General features: G+C 50.0%; 1 long non-coding RNA gene across 1 annotated transcript; it reads right to left on the bottom strand.

Annotated features, from left to right (window-relative positions):
* Positions 1-1,716: 1,716 nt before the first annotated feature.
* On the bottom strand, positions 1,717-4,502 carry LOC143693114 (uncharacterized). The gene is made up of 5 exons (XR_013180602.1): positions 3,364-4,502; positions 3,248-3,289; positions 2,975-3,149; positions 2,811-2,891; positions 1,717-2,733 (listed from the first exon to the last, which is right to left on the bottom strand). It is a non-coding gene; the product is annotated as an uncharacterized LOC143693114 (long non-coding RNA).
* Positions 4,503-8,242: the final 3,740 nt, after the last annotated feature.

Below are 8,242 nucleotides of genomic sequence, written 5' to 3'. Positions count from 1 at the left end.
CAATGCATCTGCACCTGAAAGAAAGTTAGAACATATGTCAAACACCTGCAGGATAACTCAAAAGATACAAACACCTTAGGTCAACATAGGAATAGCATCTAGAGTCCAAGTACAGCCCACATTACAACCTTCAACTCCCCGGGGCTTCTCCTATTACACCAGGCTATGCGGCAGGGCAGAGCAGCTCCGGCACAAATGTGTGTGCTGACACCCGTGACACGGGACAGACAGGACGTGACAAACAATGGGCACACAACACAGACAGAAATCTCTGGGCAAGAAGGATGACTGCAAGGACTGAGAAGATGCCAAATGAGATGACCGAGGTGAGACCGATGGCAAGCTGACAAGGCTCAGAAAACACTGAAGGAAGAAGATGCTAACTGAATGATTTATTCCAAGAACTGCAAAGATGGATGCCCGAGAATCCTACGGTCAGAAGCCTCTACCTGCCCTCACGTTCTTACAAGTCCAAGTCTGCCTTAATGGATCCTGGCGGGACATAGCTGTCCATACAGCTCAGAACAAGACCTGAAAAGACAGCTGACCGGATGCTTCTAAAGAGACAAGAGAGTCTGATGCCTGTCTGAGCTCCCGAGTCAAAAGTTCTATGGCATGGGTGCCAGGCCAAGGAATGCAGAGATCACAGATGCTAACAATGATGCCAGCGTTTCTGACAGGCCCCACCAAGGCCTAAGGTAAAAGACATGACATATGCAAACAACACATAATACACAAAAGACAAGGGACACGATACACACCGGGACTGCTCTGCCCTGCACACCTCAGCGCTGTGATGAAAAGTCAGGCTTTCCTTTTATGGGGCCTAAGGTGCCGCTTCATGGACACCCCCCACCTCCAAAGCAGACTCAAAAACCCCTCCCAGTAATTCCCAAACCAGCACCCTGCTTTCATTCCCTCTGTGGGTCGTGGCCCTCTACTTATCTCTCGGACATCTGGGGATGCCGGTCTCCGGTGCGAAGAAAGGCCACTTCGTCAGCTGGGAAGGTCCTGCTGTCACCGGGCTGTTGTCTCTTAGACAGCTGTATTAAAGAAAACCAAACATCAGTGCCCGATCTTGGCAGCCCATCGGCCAAAACCCCACAAGTCTGCTACTCACCCATGCTCCTAAGAATGCTCAGCTGCTCGGGCCGCACGCTTCGGGCACGCTCGGAGACCGAGGCTGTCGTCACAGGGGGTGCCTGGGTTAAGAGGAGACGAGGTGATTTGGCATGGCTGAAACCTGAGTGGAACCTGGCTCCTCCTCCCTACTTCGCCTACTCACTGCAACTCCTCGGCAGCTGCTGAAGGCCACCTGGATGGCACCTTTAAATAGAGTTCAGGGTTTCATCACCAGGTCCTGTAATGCATCCGCAGGGCTCACACGTGCAGGGAACCCGGTGCATCGGCCGGCTGGTGACGGGGGCTTGGCAGGCTCCAAGTGGATTGCCTAAAGCACAAAAAAGAGAATGGAAGCTTAGAGCAGCACCAGAAACTGAGACTGGAGCAATAACAGCTACTTCTCTCCACTGCTCACCTTGACTGCTGGTATCCAGACTTAGTTCCTAAAAAGAAAGAAAGAACAGAGCTGTAACAGAGTCACCACATACACTTCTGTTGCAGAGACAAATGGTGCCTCACCTGCTCAGGGGAAACCACTCACCCAGGATGGGGCCCTCTGCCACACATTTAATCCATCTGAATCTGAAAAAAGGTTAGGACAAGAGTCAAACTGTTGCAGGATAACTTAAGAGCTCCAGATATCTTGTGTCCATCTAGAGTCCAACTACACCCCGCATTACAAACTTCAAGTCCCCGGGACTTCTCCTATTGCACCAGGCTATGTGGCAGGGCAGAGCAGCTCCGGCACAAATGTGTGTGCTGACACCCGTGACACGGGACGGGACGTGACAAACAACGGGAACACGACACGGACAGAAATCTCCTGGCAAGGAAAATGGCTGCGAGGACTGAGAAGATGCAAAAGGAGATGACCGAGGTGAGACCGATGGTGAGCTGATGAGGCTCAGAGAAACCTGGAGGAAGAAGATGCTAACTGAATGATTTATTCCAAGAACTGCAAAGATGGATGCCCAAGAATCATACAGCCAGAAGCCTCTACCTGCCCTCATGTTCTTTCACGTCCTAGTCCGCCATAATGGATCCTGGCGGGACATAGCTGTCCATACAGCTCAGAACAAGACCTGAAAAGACAGCTGACCGGATGCTTCTAAAGAGACAAGAGAGTCTGATGCCTGTCTGAGCTCCCGAGTCAAAAGTTCTATGGCATGGGTGCCAGGCCAAGGAATGCAGAGATCACAGATGCTAACAATGATGCCAGGGTTTCTGACAGGCCCCACCAAGGCCTAAGGTAAAAGACATGACATATGCAAACAACACATAATACACAAAAGACAAGGGACACGATACACACCGGGACTGCTCTGCCCTGCACACCTCAGCGCTGTGATGAAAAGTCAGGCTTTCCTTTTATGGGGCCTAAGGTGTCCGCTTCATGGACACCCCCATCTCCAAAGAAGACTCAAAAACCCCTCCCGGTGGGTCCCTACCCTGCGCCCCGCTTTCATCCCCTCTGTGGGTTGTAGCCCTCTACTTATCTCTCGGACATCTGGGGATGCCTATCCGTGTCAGGTGCAAAAGAAGGCAGCCTCAACATCTGGGAAGTTCCTGCTGGCACTGTTGTTCAACAACTCCCTGTTGTTTCTTAGTCAACTACATGAAAGAAATCCAAATATAAATGCATGATGTTTGCAGCACACTGGCCAAAACCCAACAATTCTGCTACTCACCGTTCTCCTAAGAATGCCTGGCTCCTGGGGCCGCACCCTTCGGCTGCGCTCCGAGGTTGATGCCATTGTCACGGGGTAAGCCTGGGTTAAAAGGAGACGAGGTCATGTGGCATTGCTGAAACCTGAGTGGACCCTAGCTCCTCCTCCCTACTTCCCCGACTCACCGTGACTCCTGACTCCTCGGCCCGTGCCCAAGGCTACCCTGGTGACACCTTTATATAGAAAAGGCAGAGGCTTCATCAACGAGTCCCATGATTCTTCCGCAGGGCTCGAGAGAGCGGCACACCCGGTGCGTCTGCCGGTTGGTGACTGGGGCTCGGCGTACTCCGAGTGGATTGCCTAAAGCGCAGAAACAGGAACGGATGCTTAGAGTTGCACCGGAAAGTGAGACTCGAGCAATAACAACTAACTGCTTCTGTACGCTACTCAATGCTCACCTTGCCCACCTCATCTTGACTGCTGATATCCAGCTTTACCTCCTGAAAAGAAAAAGAACAGTGCTGTAACAAAGTCACACTTTACACTCCCCCTGCAGAGACAAACGGTGACTGACCTGCTCGGGGGAACCTCCTCACTCAGGATGGGTGGATGGATTTTTCCCTGGATTTTATCCTTCTGCGTCTGAAAGAAAGTGAGGACAAAAGTCAAAGGGCTGTGGGATAACTTCACAGCTCCAAATATCTTCTGTCTATCTAGGAATATCATCTAGAGTCTGGCAACACCCCACAAACTGCAAGTCCATGGGACTTGTCCTGTTGCAGCAGGCTATGCGGCAGGGCAGGGCAGAGCAGCTCCGGCACAAATATGTGCAGACACCCGTGACACGGAACGTGACAAACAGGGGGACAACAAACAACACATTATGCTTGTGGTGAGGGTCTCGAGGGGAAAAGGCAAAAGGGACCCCAAAGACACGCTAGGTAACATGGTACACCGGACAACACGACGTGGACCGGAACTGTTCTGCGCTGCCTGCCTGAAAGCTGCCATCAAAAGGAGAGCCTCTCCCTTTAGCTGTCCTAAGAGGCCCCTTGGAGAAGATTGCTTTTCCCTCTGCTAATTTTTAAATCTGTCCCAGGAACTCCCAACCCACTACTCTCCCATCATCCCATCTCCAGGCCGTGGCCCTGACTTATCTTTTGGATGATCGGTGATGTGGATCCACGTTGCGCCTGAAATGAGTCTGCCTCGGAGGGCCCCGTGATCGCCTGTTAGCCTCTCGGTCAGCTACAATAAAGAAAAACAAAACCAAAGTATGAGTACAGAGGTATGTGGGCCAAATCCCAGCAAGTCAGCTACTTGCCCTCTCCTGAGTGTGCCTGGCTCCTTCAGGCTCCTGCTTCATCCTGATTCCAAGGCTATGGCCATTATTGTGAGTGGCACCTGGGTTAGAGAAAGGCAAAGTTAAATGGCATTCCTGTGAGTGCAGTGGATGACCTTGTGTGCTGTAAGACGTGGGAATGCCTCTGCTCGGCTTCTAAAAGGCCTTGGGTGGGGGGCTCAAATAAACACCCTTTCTCACCCTGCTGCCTTCAAAACCACCCCCCCAACAATAACTCCTAACTGGATACCTGCTCAGCCTCCCTCTCCTAGTCACAATCCTCAACTCACCTGAAGCCTCAATCTCAAACATCATCTTGGACGCTGGGCAGATCCCTCCTGTGACACAACGAATCTGCTGAAAAAAGTGTTGTAATTAACACAACCTGGAGCCTCTGGAAGCTGCACTCCTCCTAAAAAAAAAAAATACAAAACAAAATCAGAACAAAACCAGAAATTACAAATGCACTTCACCACCCCTAAACACAAAACCCAAAATCATGAACTTAAATACGCCCTGTATTCTATGCTGTTTTCTTCACAGTATCTTCAAAGCCTCTGTTGCTTTAGATACCCAGAAACACCTGCTGAAAACAAGCTGAAATAAGCTGAAAGAGCCTCTTGACTGAAATGAGAGGAGAGCTTTTATCCCAGCACCTCCCAGAGGGGGAATGAAGGCCCTGAGCAAAGGCTGGGGTTAATATACCCCTGATGGTGCCCGCCTCTCGTTCCCGTGGCACCCGGGAAAAGGGAGGGGGCTGATCCCACCGGGTATAAAAACCCTCAGAGCAGCTGCTGCTGTTTGGCTCCTCTGACTTGAAGTCAAGGGGAGTAAAGGGCTTGTTATAGAAGAAAACTCTTCAGAAAAATAACAGTGCTTTCTTTTTTTGCAACAACTACTTGGAGTAAAAGGGCAGGAAACTGATAAGAAATAAAAGTTTCTGTTTAGGCAGCATAACTAGATAAATTGGGCAATTTGCTGTTAACTTACATAATTATTCCTTAGTGGCTACTAAGTAGTACTTCATGTATGACTATGCTGGGTGGAAAAGAATGCTTATGATATGAATAGTCTAAGTCTCCTTGGGACCTCTAATTAGGCCTATCTACATTATAAGTAAAAATAAGAAAAATAAAAGCTTCCCAGGCAGTGTAAGGGTTAAGTGTATGCCAGGCTCACCCTGCTCTGAGATACTTGGTCCTATGGCACAGAAAGAAGGGCCGTGAAATGTAGTTTTAAACCCTTAAAATGCTGAAAAAGGCAGAGCTTCCTTCCAGTGCACCCCTTAAACAGAGGAAATGGGGCAGTTACCTCTACTGAAACTAATACAATAGCAAATAAATAGCTTCTGCCCTTTAATTTATTCTCCTTAATACTGGGAAAAGAGGGGTTTTCATCACTTTAAATCTCTCCAGTGATGAAAAAAGAGGGATTTTTCCCTCAGTTCAAACTCTTATGGAGGGATAGCTGGGCTTCTCCCTCAATTTAGGCCTCAGGACAACAAAAAGGGGCTGGCTACCCTTAATTCAAACCCATAAGAAACATTGGCAAGATTTTCCCCTTCTACTTAAACTGGAAAATAATAGAAAATGAGGACTCCCTGTCAATTAACACCCCTGACAGCATAAAAAAGGCAGGGGTTCTTTCAACTGAGACCATTAAAATTGCAGGGGAAGCAGACTTCCTCCCAGTTTGAACAGAAAGAATAAAGGAAAAGGAAGCTTTTTCCCTTTTTTCTAAACCCTTTTTCTCCTAATAACTCCTCTCCTGTCTGGGAGTGCTGTGGAGGGTCTGGGGGCCCTGGGGAGGGACTGACACAGTAAAAGGGGAAAGTTGAAAGCCCTCTCCTGGAGCCCCACATGCTGCCTGGCCTGCTCAGATGCTGCCCCTTGGCAAAAGGGCTCTTCCCTTGGCGTTTTCTCAAAGTGTTGCTCCGTGCCCGGGTGGGTCTGGCTGCTCCCTAGTCCGTGCTGGATGCTCCGACCGTAGTTCCTGGAGGGACCCTTGGGATGCCCCTGTTAGCCCCTCTGGACTAGCAGCTCCCTGTGCGGGTGTGCCTGGGTAACCCTCTGAAAGCAGCTGGGCACACGGGGGCTGCTAAACCTTGGAGTGGGCTTGAGGTGAAGAAAGGTCCTGTGAGGAGTTCCTTCCCCTGCACAGCCCTTCGTCTGCCCCTTAAACCATGGGGTGCCAGACTTTCCTTTCTAAGGAAATTAACCATCTTTCCTCTCTGTGTGCCCGTGGCCGAAACTGTGATTCGGCCTCCAAAACTGCAGAGAACGATTTCTCACGGACCGCGGCTGCCGACGCCGAGAACTCTCGCCGCCCTTGGAGTGCCACGTGCCTCCTGCGAACGGACGTCGACGCGCAGCGGGGGTGAGTTTGGCTTTACGGGGAAGAGGGCCAGTGCAGGATTTCTCCGGGAGCAAAGCTGCCCCCGCCGAGAACTCGGGCTGCCCTGGCAGTGCCGAGCACCTCCTGCAAACTGGCGTCGGGATATGCGGGGGGTGAGTTTTTCTGTGCAGAAGTTCTCCCAGACCAAAGCTGAGAGCATCTAACCCTAACCACAACAACTTAGCTGGGTCTAAAACTTACAGCCTTCGGACAGGCAGCGTGGGACCCGACCCGCTGTGCCGCTGCTGGCCCCTTGCTAAAGCGTTCCCCTGCAGTCCTAAAACTCTGCCTTTTCGGAGGGTGTTTTCTCTGACCCTGACCGTAATCTTCCAAATATGCTAAAGACTCATAAAATGGCTTTGAAAAAGCCCCAACAATACCCTAAGTAGTCCCAGAAAAGTCCCTTCCAAAATCTCCTAAATACCTTTAAAAGTCCTGGAAAGAAACCTCACAAAGACGTGCTCAGTCTCCGAACTCTACCTCTTGCTGTCTAGCCCACAGATGTCATCCCTACCTTTTTGCAGTGGGTCTGTTGTCCTCTGAGGGTTCTGTCATTGTGCTGCTGTGTGAGGGTTGCTGTCTGGTCTCGCTGTTAGGGCTGCTGTGTTGTGCTGCTGTTGGGGGAAAAGGCTGTTTTTAGGGGGGCTGCTTAGGCTGAGGTTAGGGCTGGGGTGAGGGGTGGTACAGCTGTACCCTGTACCCCTGATCTCCACTGGACTGTCCAGCCCTCAAGCCCTCTCCCTTTACCCCTCAACCGGTCCCTCTGCCCCCCAGCCCTCAGCTCCTGTGTGTCACCCTTGACCCCTCTCCTTTGCCCCTCAGCCCCCAGCTTCTCTGTGTCACCCTACAGCTGCCCCTGCCACCCTCAGCATCTCTGTGTGTCACCCGCTGTCTCCTCTCCCTGTTCCTCCCTCAGCTCCCAGCCTCTGTCACCCTCAGGCCCCCACAGTGCCCCTCAAGCTGCCCCTCAGCCTCCATGTGTTGTGCCATGAAAAGACCCTAAAAAAACCTAAAAATTCCCTGAAAACCTCCTAATCTTCAAAATGTCCTAAAAACCCCATGAAAACCTAAAAACAGCCTCAGAATGCTGTTAGAATACACTGGAAATATCCTACTTTTAAAAAAACCCTAAAAATCCCCAAAGAACCTTGAGAAATCCCTAAATATACCCTAAATAGTCCAAAAAGAGCTCAAACAATACCCCAAAATCCTTAAAATACCCTGATAAGATCCTAAATAACCTAAAAATTTCCTCAAAAACCCTAAAAATACCCTAACCCTAAAAAGTCCTCCACATACCCTCAATAGTCCTAAAAAAACCCCAAGAATACCCAAATCCCCCCCCAAACAATTCTTAAAAGTACTAAGGAAGTCCTTAAAATACCCTAACAAAATCTTTTAAAAGCCCTGAAAAAGCCCTAAAAGTATCCTAAACGTTACCAGAAAATTCCTGGAAAACTCCTCCAAAAAAGCCCTAAAATATCCTTTTAAAGCCATGAGAAAAACCCTAAAAAAAAAAACCCTAAAAAACTGCTCAGCACCCAACTCCTACCTGTCACTCTCTAGACCACAAACATCATTGCTACCTTTTTATTAGGGTTGCTGCCTGCAGCTGCTGGGAGAGTTCTGGGGATGTCCCAGCATTGGGGTTACTGCCTTGTGCTGCTGTTGGGGAAAACTGGGGTCCTAAGGGTGCTCTTTAGGGTGACCTTGGGGT

Source organism: Agelaius phoeniceus, unplaced genomic scaffold, assembly GCF_051311805.1.
Source record: "Agelaius phoeniceus isolate bAgePho1 unplaced genomic scaffold, bAgePho1.hap1 Scaffold_289, whole genome shotgun sequence".
Lineage (NCBI taxonomy): Eukaryota > Metazoa > Chordata > Aves > Passeriformes > Icteridae > Agelaius > Agelaius phoeniceus.
The sequence above is the reverse complement of the archived record's forward strand: the minus strand, read 5'-3'. Positions and strand labels throughout refer to the sequence as shown.